The following is a 14,617-nucleotide window of genomic DNA, read 5'->3' on the forward strand; positions in this document are numbered from 1 at the left end:
CTCTTGCACTGAGTAGTATTGCATAGCTCCCACTCCCATATGAGAACTTCCCAAGAGACTAAGTGCTGTGCCTATAAGGGAGCTTGCGGTGCTCCCTTTCTTGCTTTCTTGGGTTAGGGTCTTAGAACAGAAACGAGTGGAAGGAAAAAAGGAGCATCCTGTTGCATAGTATTTTACTCATCTCTCCATTCTGTGTGTTCTCCAACACACACACACACGCACACACACACACACACACACACACACACACACACACACTTTGCAAGTACCTCAGCTATTGAGGGTTTCATGTGGAGGAAAGCACCATTAGGAAATGAATGCGTGGACATACATACACACTGACAAAATTTTTTCTCAATTTGTTCTAAGTCACAGATTTCTGATTTTTGCTTCTTGCAAAACAGAAAGGGAGAGAGAATATAATAAGAGTCAGCTGCAACTTATGAGAAGTAATGCCAATTTCTTGGTAAGGTGTTTATTCAAATTCATAGGCAAAGCTAACCAATCTGTTTACAAACTGGAGTCTTGCATCAGCTCCAGCCTGCACAGTTCCAGTTGACCATGTGGAGGCTGTGAGACTGGATCAAAGAGAGAAGACAGAGAGAGAAGGCAATAGCCAAAGGCCATGGCATCATTCAAGAACACCAACAGTCAGTAAATATACAGTAAAACCACAGCCAAATCTACTAAAATTCTTTGTTACATAGAATAAAAGGTAGTTCTCATATAAAATGTAAAAATTAAATCTCCAAATCTCTTTTGAAGTTGACCACTAGTTTATCTAATTATTTCACCCTAATCTTCCTAGCATGGGACGTGGGAGGCGCTGTGGTCTAAACCACTGAGCCTAGGGCTTGCCGATCGGAAGGTCGGCGGTTTGAATCCCCGTGACGGGGTGAGCTCCTGTTGCTCGATCCTAGCTCCTGCCAACCTAGCAGTTCGAAAGCACGTCAAAGTGCAAGTAGATAAATAGGTACCGCTCTGGCAGGAAGGTAAACAGCGTTTCCAAGCGCTGCTCTGGTTTCGCCAGAAGCAGCTTAGTCATGCTGGCCACATGACCCAGAAAAACTGTCTGCGGACAAACGTTGGCTTCCTCGGCCAGTAAAGCGAGATGAGTGCCGCAACCCCAGAGTCATTCACGACTGGAGTTAACTGTCATGGGTCCTTTACCTTTTTTAATCTTCCTAGCTGCCAAGGTATAAAGCTACTTTATAAGTTACAAAGTAATAGGCATCGCTCAGCAGCCATTTCCCCCTCTCCACCCTGGTTAAATTGCTTTCATTCCCAAACAGAGGTTTTGTGAATTGATTTATTGGGTCTGTTTATAGTGGACATTGCAGTAACAACAACAGCAACAATTTATACCCCGCCCAACAACAACAACAACAATTTATACCCCGACCATCCGGCTGGGTTTCCCCAGCGACTCTGGGCAGCTGCCAACAGATTAAAAACCGAATAAAACATTACACATTAAAACCTTCCCTAAACAGGGCTGCCTTCAGATGTCTTCTAAAAGTCAGATAGTTGTTTATTTCCTTGACATCTGATGGGAGGGTGTTCCACAGGGTGGGCGCCACCACCGAGAAGACCCTCTGCCTGGTTCCCTGTCACCTCACTTCTTGCAGGGAGAGAACCGCCAGAAGGCCCTTGGAGCTGGATCTCAGTGTCCGGGCTGAACGATGGGGGTGGAGACTCTCCTTCAGGTATACTGGGCCGAGGCTGTTTATTGTCTCCCAAGACAGATGGATGCCAACAACTACAGAACCCAAACCATCCCGGTAGTTTGTAAGCTTCCTATAGAACTTAGCGACATCAGAATCCTCTATGAGAGGCATGGATGGTCTCAATCTATAATCAGTTATGATGCGCTTTTGAATATCTCCTATTAATTTGAAAGAAATGTGTACAGGTTCTGGTGGTTTATGCCTGTTGGCAGATTTGGGGAATAAATTCCAGACTACGTGTAATGCTTGCATAAGCCTTGTTCCAAAGTTTTGGCAGAAATTCACAGGTTAGATAAATGATGTTCATGGAACAACTCAGCTATGGGATCTGCACTGTGCTGTTAGTTAAGTGCCAGCTGCAATAGGATTTAAATTGCACACTGTTGATACAATGGTTTCCCAAATGCCTGCACAGCTTCAAGAGTGATGCTGGCAGTGGCTGCTTCTGGACAATATCCCTGGCATGACATGTACATAAGAGGGTTGAGACCATATGCATGTTCAGTTGGCATATGGCTCACACAGTTGCTGATGATCTGTAGCATTAAACCTTCAAACTGGGAAGGTGGGGTGCATGCACAAAGGAATTTAATGTGGATTCGCTGTTACTCAGGTGTGCAAGTTTTTCCCAGTATCCACATGACTTCCTCCTCATTTAAATTATTATTTTTTATTATTAACTGAATTTATAAACCGCCCTATACCTGGAGGTCTCAGGGCAGTTCACTCCTCACCCCTTAATCTACATTTACTTGTTCCCTGTATAATTCAATAACAGAAATTAATCTGAATTCATATTGCATCCAGTGCAAGTGTAGACACAGAATATTACATCAAGTTATGTTGGTGATTCTCCAGCTGTGTGGTGATGGTGGCATGTGTTATTTACCTCCACACCCACTTCTGTTTGCTTATTGCGACAGCCGAAATGATGCCTATTTCCAAGTGTGTCTGTTTTCAATAGTTGTGTGCTGAGGGCGTTGTGCAGAACATAAATCAGCTTTACATCTTTAAATTCGAGGAGAAGGAAATCTTCTCCATAATACTCCATAACTCTGTCACACCTGATCCAGCCTGTGTTACTTAACATCAGTTCTTGTGGTTGAACAAGGCAAGTGAGATGCCTTCATGCATTGATCTGGTATTGCAGCATTTGCAGGCAAAGTGCAATTTCTTACTTTTGGTTTAAGAACAGGTGAGTAAGTTTCTTAACTTGTTTTCAGAAGTGTGATATGAAAATTTGGTTTAATTTTTTTTTTTGGGGGGGCGGAACATATGGATTAGACTGCTAATTGACACATTTCCCTTTTTTCATGTTTGAATTTTGTAGCTATTTCCTCCATGCCTTTGTTCTTTATCACAGACATCTTCAAATATCTAAAGGGCTGTCACACGGAAGGATGGAATTAGCTTTTTTCTCCTGCTCTGCAGGCTAAGGACCCGACCCAATGGCTTCAAGTTACAAGAAAGGAGATTCCAACTAAACATAAGGAAGAACTTCCTGCAAGCAAGAACTGTTCAACAGATGAATGGACTCCTTCAGGACTTTCCTACCTTGGAGGTTTTTAAACAGAGGTTGGTCAATATTCACGTATGCAAGCTGAGATTCCTGCATTGCAGGGGGTTGGACTACATGATCTTTGGGATTCCTCCCAACTCTACAATTCTATGAAAGTTGAACAGGTAGAACTCTTGTCTTGATAAGACTAAGGAGGTGACATTGGAAAGCAACAAGAAGGAGGAAGGCCCTAGAGCTTTAACTGACAGTGCACAATCTTGGAGAAGAGATTGTTGAATTCACCAGCTGCTAGTAGGCACTCAGGGACCAGCTGCATCAATATTACTTCCTTAGAAATAAGGAATAAAGGGGAATTTCTGTATTTTGCCAACTCTTTCCTTTTTTAAAAAAGCAATTTGTGAGAAAGATATTTTGAGCTTTGGACAGACATACTAGGCTACTTTTGCACAAAATCAAAATACATTTATTTGATAATGTTAACAGAGAGTACTCTTATAGTGAATACATTGAAAATTTCAAAGAGAAAAAAAACAGACTTCTCTTATCTACAGAAGTGTAATAGTCCCTTGCTCATTCTTCCTCAAGCAGTCAAACAGGGGGAATACTTAGGGCCAAATGACATGTTCGAATAAAGATGTGTATTTTAAACCTTGGCAGCTGCTTTTGATAGAGAAAAGCAGCTTCAGGAGAGGAGGGCAATTTTCAAAAGAGAACTAGAAGAAAAGTGCAGGTGGGAAAAGGCAAGGGTTAAGCACCCCACCACTTTGCCACTGAAAATTGCCACCTCTTGATTCTGTTTTTCACTAGAAGAATCAGCTGTTGTAATTTAAATGCATCTGTTTGCACATAACAGAAAGTTTGTCCCTTAATGGGCTTGTTTCCTTTGGAGAAGTGGGCACTGGGGTCCAGGGCATAAACCACTTGGTGTGCAAGTTCCACTAAAATTAATGGGAGTTGCATGGTTCTCATGTATGTGTGGATGACGCATTCCAACTACCATGCTTCAGAACCTATGGAACAACCTTTTCAAAAAAAACACCACTAACATATGTTACATAAATGCATTCATTCTACTGCTGCTTCTATTAAAAGCAACAAGCTTTTAGTTTGTCTTTTTCAATTGCATTGTTTTGTCATTGCTGTCAGGATGCTCTTAGCAATGTTTGTCCTGATATCTGTATGTCAGCTGAACAGAATGTACAGCAATTAGGCACTCATTCCTCTTATTTGCTTCCTTGAGATTTATGCCTTCCCATTTTTAGTTTTGTCAAGGCCATTTAAAACACAGGGGGCCTTACCTACACGTAAAACAATACTTTACTGGTGATTTCTTAGCCCCTTCTCCACTAATTTGTCCCATTAAGGGCAGATACATAATATGCTGACTCAATCATTGGCTTTGTTTCTACAAAATTAAAGGAAAAAATAATTTATGAAATTTGTTTTAGATCAGCCTACAATCTAAACACAAGCTGGGACAAGGCTAGAAGCCTGAAAGTTTCAGTAGACTAATAAAGGCACAAACATTAAACTGAAAGGGCAACTATAAAGCTATGGGAAGCTCATAAGAGTTGAAAGAGAGAAAAGTGGGAAACAGAAGAGGAAGAATCATGGAAGGAGGAGGAAAGGGCAAAGGGCTTTTAATGCATTAGTAGCAATAATAATAGTATTTATATAGGTTTTTAAAGCTCAAACTATTGGCCAAATGCTACTGTAATTATCTTTACAACAACCTACAAAGGCCACTTTACTCATTACCTTTCTGTAAGTGTACTTGAGATGTTCTAAAGGTTTAGCTGAAGATATATCCTCTAGTATATCATATTGGTGTACATGACGAGGACTCCTGGCTACAGCTGTCAAGTGTATACTCAAGAGCAAACTTGGACTATACTGCTGCATAATGTATGAAACTACCCAAAGGTAGACCAACATCATTACCCTTATATTGCAAGGGTGTGTTTTAGAGGCAGTTGCTTGCTGAAGTCACCCAGTAGCATGCTCCAGTCTGAGGTGAAACTTGAAGTGAAGCATTCCAGTCTTCACACTGATAGCCAATATACTACAACAGCTTGACTAGCATGACATGCAGAGTGTCATGGAACCTCTTGGTTCAGGGGGTGGGATGGTGCTTGGAAGGAGAATAAGGAAGAGCTAAGAATGTACTTTTATATGCCTGTTGTCTTTGTCCATGGAGTTTTCTTGGCAGAGATACTGGAGTGGCTTGCCAGTTCCTGCTCCAGGTGGATCACGTTTGGTCAACTCTCCACTATGACCTGTCCATCTTGGGTGCTCTGCTCAGCATAGTTCATAGCTTCTCTGAGTTATTCAAGCCCCTTCGCCACGACAAGGCAGTGATGGTTTTCCCAGTAGTGATGTATGGAAGTGAGAGCTGGACCATAAAGAAGGCTGATCACCGAAGAATTGATGCTTTTGAATTATGGTGCTGGAGGAGACTCTAGAGAGTCCCATGGACTGCAAGAAGATCAAACCTCTCCATTCTTAAGGAAATCAGCCCTGAGTGCTCACTGGAAGAGACTCCAGTACTTTGGTCACCTCATGAGAAGAGAAGATTCCCTGGAAAAGACCCTGATGTTGGGAAAGATGGAGGGTACAAGGAGAAGGAGACGACAGAGGACGAGATGGTTGGACAGTGTTCTTGAAGCTACCAGCATGAGTTTGACCAAACTGCGGGAGGCAGTGGAAGACAGGAGTGCCTGGCATGCTCTGGTCCATGGGGTCACAAAGAGTCGGACATGACTAAATGACCAAACAACAACAACAAGAATGTACTATTACTTGATCAAGGACCTCTGGTAACACATGGTGGCAGTGTTGTAGATTCCACATACTCACAATGAAAGAATGAGTGAAAGAACCAAGAGATACTTCAGTCTACTAAGAACAGCCCTATGCTTTAGGCAGGGAGACAATGGCAGCCCAGTCTGCTCAGTTACCGGCATTTGTATTTACAACCCCCAGTGACTAGCCCAAATGGAGGTACAGATTTGAGGGGTTCTGAATAGCTTTAAATATGATGACGATGATATATTTATTTATACCCCACCTTTTTCCCTGACAGGAATCAAGGCGGCATACAGATAAAAAAAGAATTGCTAAAAACATGGGGGGGTGTGCAATTAAACATTAATATAATTAAAACTACATACACATATAAAATCTGTTTAAAACATACAAATAATTACAATAAAAACAGCATGGCAACAGCCCTTGTATTATAAGCCTGTTGGAATAAGAAGGCTGTCAGCTGCAGGTGGAAGGACAACAAGGAAGGAGCTAGACTAGCTTCTCCAGGGAGGGTGTTGGCAGAAGCCACCAAGTAGGGAGACAGTCTGGCAGAAGCCACCAAGTAGGCCCTCTCCCATGTCCCCACCAAGCATGCTTGTAGGGTGGGCAGGACTGAAAGAAGGGCCTCCACTGAAAACTTCAAAACCCGGCCAGGTTCATATGAGGGAATGCCATATTTCAGATAGCTTTGACCTAAGGGAGTTGTATGATACCTATAACCCGGTCAGTGATGTGGCTACAGCTCTTTGAGCCAGTTGAAGTTTCTGAGCACTTTTCAAAGACAGGCCCCAAATAGAGCGCACTAAAGTAATTCCAACAGGGTGTCGTGTGTCACTGTGGCCAAATCAGACATCAGAAGGGATGGACAGCTAGCACATTAGCTTTAACTGTGCAAATGCTCTCCTGGCCACCACAGAAACCTGAGCATCCATGCTCAATACTGAGTCCAGCAGCATGCCCTAACTATGAACCTGTGTCTTCAGGAGTAGTTAAACAGCAAACCAGAAGAGGAGCAGATTAACACAATGATTTATCTAATGGAGAGTGAGTCAGATGATATCCTGTTATCATTCCAGCTCAGTGAGGAAGAATTAAAGAAATATTATATAGGGAATAATAGTATTGAAGAAGATTTCACTCTGACATATAAAGTGATTTACGAAGGGGAAACTCACACTTGCAAAAAGAAAATGAACTCATGGATTATTTTATTACCTCTATAGTATGCAGTTGAGCTTTCATGACAAGATGTTTAGGGACAGAACGTTTGTGGGGGCCAGAGATGTCTGAACAACTACAGTTGGGTGGGAAACTCACCTAGGAAAAAGAAGTCTCCCAGGGATGGAAGGATCTGCCAATTTCAGCTCATCATAGAATCATAGAGGTGGAAGGGACCCAAGGATCATCTAGTCCAACCCCTTGCAATGCAGGAATCTCAGCTAAAGCATCCATGATAGATGGCCATCCAACCTCGGCTTAAAAGCCTCCCAGGAAGGAGAGTCCATCACCTCTTGTGGGTGTCTGTTCCACTGTCAAACAGCTGTTACTCAGAAAGTTTTTCCAAATGTTTAATCAGAATCTCCTTTCTTATAACTTGAAGCCATTGCCTCGAGTCCTACCCTCAAGAGCAGGAGAAAACAAACATCAGTTGCTCATTTCCCCAATCTTAAATTCCATTCTCCATATTTCTGGAAAAAATAGTTGTTGCTGTTTACGTTAAATCTTCATAAAAATTCTGCAGCATTTAATGCAAACTTCTTCCAATAAACACATTTTTTGTATGCAGACCAGTGGTTTACTGAGGACTCCCGATTTCTCAAAAGCCAAGCCATGGACCCCTTACTTTTGAAAATTTTGATAACTCTATGCTAGTTACCTCTGCAAAGCAATTTTTTTTTGAATAAAATGTGGTGTAGCCCCTAATAAACAAAGGATTTTAGGAATACTAAAAAACAGAGTAGGGCTGAGTGACATCTGGCTTTCAACATTGTGATATATCAGCAGCTAAACATTGTGATATTCTGATATATCACGATGTCTGAAATTAGGGATCAGGTGTGGGGATGAGGGAAGGAGCAGTCACAGAAATCGGATGGGTGGAGGGAGGAGAGAAAGCAGAGTCAACTCCACCACATGGTTTGAGTGGAAGGGGTTGGGGTGCATCAGTGGGGCAGCCAGCAAAGATGCACATCCACTGTGGCTGCTTTCCTTCAAACTGAGAAAAGCTGTTCTGCCTCAGTGCCTGGGGAAGGTAATGCCACGGACCTTGAAGTGAGGGCGATCAGCTGTCTTGTTCTCCATCAGCGTGAGGGGAAGGAAGCACCTCACAATCGGAGTGCCCTGTTTTCCCTCAGCGTGAGGGAAAACTGCAGCATTATTGGCTGCCCTGGTCTCGCTCAGCATGAGGGAAGGCAGCTCAGATTATCGGCTGAGATTATCATGCAATATTGGCAGTGCCATGAAATTGGCTGCCCTGTTCTCCCTTGCCGAGAAGTGATATATTGCTGCATACTGCCAGGTCAAAATCACTATCGTGGTGTGATTGCAAAACCAATTTTGACCAATATATTGAAAAATCACACAGCACTAAAACAGACCATAAAATTTGTGATAAAGGTAAAGGGACCCCTGACCGTTAGGTCCAGTTGTGACCGACTCTGGGGCTGCGGCGCTCATATCACTTTATTGGCCGAGGGAGCCGGCGTACAGCTTCTGGGTCATGTGGCCAGCATGACTAAGCCGCTTCTGGCGAACCAGAGCAGCGCACGGAAACGCCGTTTACCTTCCCACCAGAGCGGTACCTATTTATCTACTTGCACTTAGATGTGCTTTCAAACTGCTAGCTTGGCAGGAGCTGGGACTGAGCAACAGGAGCTCACCTCATCATGGGGATTCAAACGGCTGACCTTCTGATCAGCAAGCCCCAGGCACTGTGGTTTAACCCACAGCGCCACCCACGTCTCTCCAAAATTTGTGAAAATAATTTGGAGGGGGAAGGGATGGGGCCACAGACTCCCTAGGTGTGTTCTGCCTATCTCCAGGGATCCCTGGACCCCTAATTGGAAACCACTGATATAGACTAATGAACACGTTTTTGCAGGTTATTTTCACTAATATATTCATATTTTTATTTTATTTTGAAAATGAGAATTTATTTGCTTTGGATATCCTGCAACAGCAGCTCTTAATGGTTGGACTTGGCCACATGCTCCAACTCGTCCTTCTTCTTGATGGAGGAACCCTTAGCTGCATTGATCAGCTCATCTGCTAGGCACTCAGCTATGGTCTTTATGTTGCAGAAGGCAGCTTCACGAGCTTCATGAGCCCCAGTGCAGAGCAACCAGAGAGCCTGACTGACACGATGGAAAGGTGACACATCAACAGCTTGTCTCCTCACTGTGCCAGCTCAACCAATACAGGTAGAGTCTTCATGAGGGTCACTGTTGATGATGGCATTCACCAGGACTTGAAAGGGGTTCTATCCTGTGAGCAAATGAATGATCTCAAAGGCATGCTTGATGATGAACAGTCATGAGCTTCTTGCCATTGTTGCATCCATGCATTATCATTGAGTTAGTGAGGCGCTCAACAATAGGACACTGGGCTTTGCAGAAGCGCTTGGCAGCATAGCGCCCAGCACTGTGTGGCAAATACTTGGCATATTTCTCCTTCACTGCAATATAATCCTGCAAGGAGATGTCACTGATCTGCACATCATCTGTGCCCCATTTTCCAAACAACTTGATATCAGGGGTCTCTGCCACAGCAGGGACTGTCTCCCAGTCAGTCATTATGGAGTCCTCCCCGTGTCCCGCTCGCTTGCAGAGGCAGAAAAGCTAATATATTCATTTTTATGCACACTTTCCCCATATATTTATAAACTTGGTTTGGTTGGAGAACTGCATTGAAAATTTCAGGTAAGTGAGAATTTCAACAGATTGCTATGTTCCAGTTTTCAGGTTGCTTCTGAAAGTGCAGATTTGATAAATTCAGCTTTAAATGAGAACTGAATCAAATCTCTCTCCCTTCCCTAGTCACTACTGTGAGGCACCATGAGAGAGTTAGGAAGCAACAATTAGACCTCCATGGCAGTAATGACAGCAGGTACCGTATTTTTCTCTCTATAACACGCACCCGACCATAACACGCACGTAGTTTTTAGAGGAGGAAAATCCGTTGGCATGCCACCCGTAGGCATTCCCTCCATAACACGAACAGACATTTCCCCTTACTTTCTAGGAGGAAAAAAGTGAGTGTTATGGTGCAAAAAATACGGTAGATGGTGTTCATACGCTGAAGGAAAAGCCACAACAAAGAGTTTTCAGAGGTATTAATAGCAGCATGTGTGGTGGGGAAGACCCACCCTCTCAACACCAGTGTCACTGCTGCTTATCAGGCTGGGGTGGGACAAAGCAGTAGCAAGGCTGGGGCTGTATTAGGAGTGCTGGATTGGTTCCACCAGTGCCCTTAACCTCACCACCAAGCTGCCCTGCCCCAGCTCTGTGTAGGTAAGCAGCAGTGATGCCAGTGTCAGAAGGGCAGCTCCATGGCCCACCACACATGCTGCTAATGGGAGGTACGGGGAATTTTAGCAGGCATACCAAAAAACAGGGAGGGAAAATTACAGTGGTGAAACAGAAAAACCCAGAATGGAAAATTGTCCACCAGAAGGTTCTGTTTGCTGCAACTGCATGTAAATGAGACATTTTACAAGAGCATGTTTTGCAGGAGTAACAGTACAACAAATAAATACTTTCTGGAATAATTGGCAGACAATACAGTAGTTAATATGAGAGTGTGGCAGCACAAACAAATGTGGATGGGTACCCAGTTGAATGTAAGCTAGACTCTGGAGTGGATGTCACAGTTATCTCACTGACAATTTAGACTACATTCAAGATAGAGCTTTCTAGAGTCAGATAAAAACCTAAAGCAACAATGAGAGAAACACTCTGCAACAGTGGAAAGGTTCAAAGCAACTATGCATTGTAATGGTGAAGAAAGAAAAGTTGTTTATGTGAGATCAATGCCTGTTAAGACTCAGAGCATATGAGGACCTGGTGTTGCTTAAATGGCTGGGATAAATGGCATTAAACATTGTCAGCAGTCAATCCACACACAGACTATCCCACACTCTTCCAGGGTCTAGGATAGGAACTTCGAATAAAATTAATCTGAAACCACATTCCATTTTTTCCATATTTGTTCCCAGACAAGTGCCAATTTCACTCTTGAAAAAGCTGGAAGAAATGGAAATAGAGGTCACTGAACCTGTTGGTGATCCCACAGATTGGTGCGGTCCAATGGTTATTACTGATATGGATCTGTGTTGATTATTCCCAATTGAAATATAGAAGAGAACTGTATCCCATGCCAGTTGAGAAGGCAAGTCCAAATTCTTTGCTAAATTAGATGCCAACAGTGGGTTCTGACCAATTTCATTGACAGAAAGCTCAACAAAGCTAACAAAATTCATTACTGTTTTGTTTTTATTATTTATTTTGTGTTTTATCTTGTATTTTTATGCTGTGAACTGACCTGAGATCTATGGCTGAAGGGCAGTATACAATTTGAATAAATAAATAAAATGAAAATATTCCCTTTGAGTGTTTCCAGTTCAAAATACTACCCTTCAGAATCACTTCAATTCCAAACACTTCCAGAAAAGAAAAGAAAAAAAGAAAAGAAAAGAAAAGAAAAGAAAAGAATTTGGGGCTGTTGAGGGGGTCCTGAGTGATATAGACAATGTTGAGAGCCAGTGTGGTGTAGTGGTTAAGAGCGGTAGATTCGTAATCTGGGGAACCAGGTTCGCGTCTCTGCTCCTCCACATGCAGCTGCTGGGTGACCTTGGGCTAGTCACACTTCTCTGAAGTCTCTCAGCCCCACTCACCTCACAGAGTGTTTGTTGTGGGGGAGGAAGGGAAAGGAGAATGTTAGCCGCTTTGAGACTCCTTTGGATAGTGATAAAGCGGGATATCAAATCCAAACTCTTCTCTTCTTATAATCATGGTGGACAATATGGGATTACTTTATACATGATTGTGACAGATCTTACAACAGCTTCTTGAGGCAAAAGTAACACTCAAGCAGAAGAAATGTGTGTTTACAATCTGCAGCTTCCAAAGAACCTAAGGATTTATTGGAACCCAGATTTTTAAAAACCACTGAAGAACTTCAAAATGCAATCTAGAATAGGACAACCCCTCAGCCATATTTTAACCTAGCACTGTTTTGTTTTAATTTGCATCAGATTCTGTTGGGTTGACATGCCAATTTCCATATTTGTGAAAATAACTAAATATTCTAATATTCTCCAAATACAGAATGTGCAATCAAATTATCATGAGTCTGGTGCAATGCTCTTGGTGAGGAGAGTTCCATCCAGAAATATGGTTCACTCATGAATCAAACATCACAAGTAGAACTTTTGTTTCAATACCCATCCCCTCCAACATAATGCTCTTCCATAGAGTTGGCAGAGGTGGATTTAGGGCAGTGTGACCAGTTTCCTTGCACAGGGTTCAGGGTCCAAGGGGTGTTTTCCCACCTCTTTCCCAAAGCCAAGTTAGCACTTGCTCAGCTTTGAAAAGGAGATGGAAGGGCTCTAGGATGCTGCCAGAGCCTCATGCCTTCTTCCCAAAGTCCAGAGACTTGCTTAGTTGGCTTTGAAAAGGCAGCGCAATAGCTGGGCGGTGGTGCCAAATTTTGACCTCGCACAGAATTCTATATTATCAAGCTCCACCCCTGGAATTGGCTCTCACATTCAGCTGCAAATCACTAAGTATTGAATAATCAACTTATGATTATTCATAAGCATATGGAGACCTGCCAGTATTCCAATGTGGAACTTTTCTTAGATTAGTCCAACATATTCTCTTCACCACACCTAAGGACAACAACAGAGAATGTAGGGAAGGACAAGTGGGACTCACAAAGCGGTCCCTAAACAATACCCTTCAGCATCTGCTGCCTGAGACAGCTGTCTCACTCTACGAATGGTAGGGCCAACCCTAGGATTCAGATACAGCATTTCCACTTCCACCAGCCAATCAAAGCATGATTTTATTTATTTAGAAGATTTTTATTTGTAAAACCTGTCTTTCAGAACACAGTGCCCGCACAAGACAGGCTCTAAAAGACATGAAAATACAATTAAAAACAAAGTGAGCAAGCAATGCAGCAAGTACATCACAATTCAGCCAAATGCACTACTTGCAAATACAGTATGTGTCTCTACAGTTCTTTTTTAATGGGGAGTGAAAATCAGCATCAGAATTAAAGCAGGGAGTGAAGAAGAAAGTGGAGAGTGAAGATCAGCCTCAGAATGAAAAGGGAAAGTGAAGATCAGCATTGGGATGAGAGGAGGAGGTGGTGGAGGATGAGGATGAGGAGACAACAGCAGAGGCAGCAACAGGTGGATCTGCTGCACCTCCCAGGGGGTCCAGATCCACTGCCCAAGGCGGCTACCTCACCCTACTTCATGGGCCAGCTGGTATTATCCAGTTTGTTGTATGCAGGAAGTGGGACTCATAACAGTAGTAGTTTCTATTGAATATTCATAATTTGAAAATGTTATTTTTTTTTGAGAAGTGTGATGTAATTATTCTCCTCTGTCAACCCTTGAGAGGTATGCAAGGGAGGGTCATCATATTGCCCTGGAGGAAGAAATGACCCTAGCTCATTTCCAATTATGAGTTAATTCACTGAGTATGTGCAAACAGATTATTTCCCTAGGACCCAGCAATGGAGAAAAGGAACCAACAAAAAAGTTAGCCTGGCGAGGGGGAAAAACTTCATTCAACCCATGAGCTTCATTTAGGGAAACAGGAGCCTCTACCATGTAGAGGAGAAGCTCTCCTTGCTCAGCAAGTAGAAGATGAGACATACCGCACAATTATAGCCGCGCAATTCACCCACTAGAACTGGTGAGATGATTACTCTATTTTTCACAGCATGCCTCATGGGTAATGACAAGCAGTGCATGCAACTTTACGCGTGAGTGTCTTGTGTCTGTTTATTCCCAGCAATGCCAGCAGGAAAAACTGTATCTTACGACACTCTGAGCCATAGGTCCTTGATGCTTCAATAAGCAGCTCTCACAATGTGCTTTAAGTCAATTTTTCTCCCCTTGGAACTATATATTTGTAACAAGATTCCACATGGCACCCATTTCACAGAGAAATCACAAAGCACTTCGCTCTTTTTTTTTAAAAAAAAGGAGGAGGAGGGAGGGAAGGAAGGGGGGAGGAGAGAGAGAGAGAGAGAGAGAGAGAGAAAGAAAGAAAGAAAGAAAGAAAGAAAGAAAGAAAGACAATGAACTAGCTGTCTTGCTTTCATTTACATTTTTCAAGTTGCTTTCTCCGTTCTCAAAGTCTTTAACCTCTCAAGTGTTCCTGGACAGCCACTAGACATCCACCACTTGGACTGACTTTTGATAGGTGCCATGGCAGTTGCAAAGAACAGAGCTGCAGCTATTTACTTAAGAGGTTGGCGGCCATAGAGCTTAGGAATGTTTTCTGTAGCCTCACAAAAGGATAAGTTTTACTACACAATATAGCCACTT

General features: G+C 42.8%; 1 protein-coding gene and 1 pseudogene across 2 annotated transcripts in view; both read right to left on the minus strand.

Moving 5' to 3' along the window:
• LOC309533262 (uncharacterized protein) overlaps positions 1 to 14,617 on the minus strand; it is a 464,396-nt gene that overhangs the window by 138,590 nt on the left and 311,189 nt on the right. The window lies entirely within an intron of this gene.
• LOC309533690 (small ribosomal subunit protein uS7 pseudogene) lies at positions 9,197 to 9,874 on the minus strand (annotated as a pseudogene). Its single transcript has one exon. The product of its transcript is annotated as a small ribosomal subunit protein uS7 pseudogene (transcript).

Source organism: Podarcis vaucheri (assembly GCF_965113315.1).
Source record: "Podarcis vaucheri genome assembly, chromosome: 5".
Lineage (NCBI taxonomy): Eukaryota > Metazoa > Chordata > Lepidosauria > Squamata > Lacertidae > Podarcis > Podarcis vaucheri.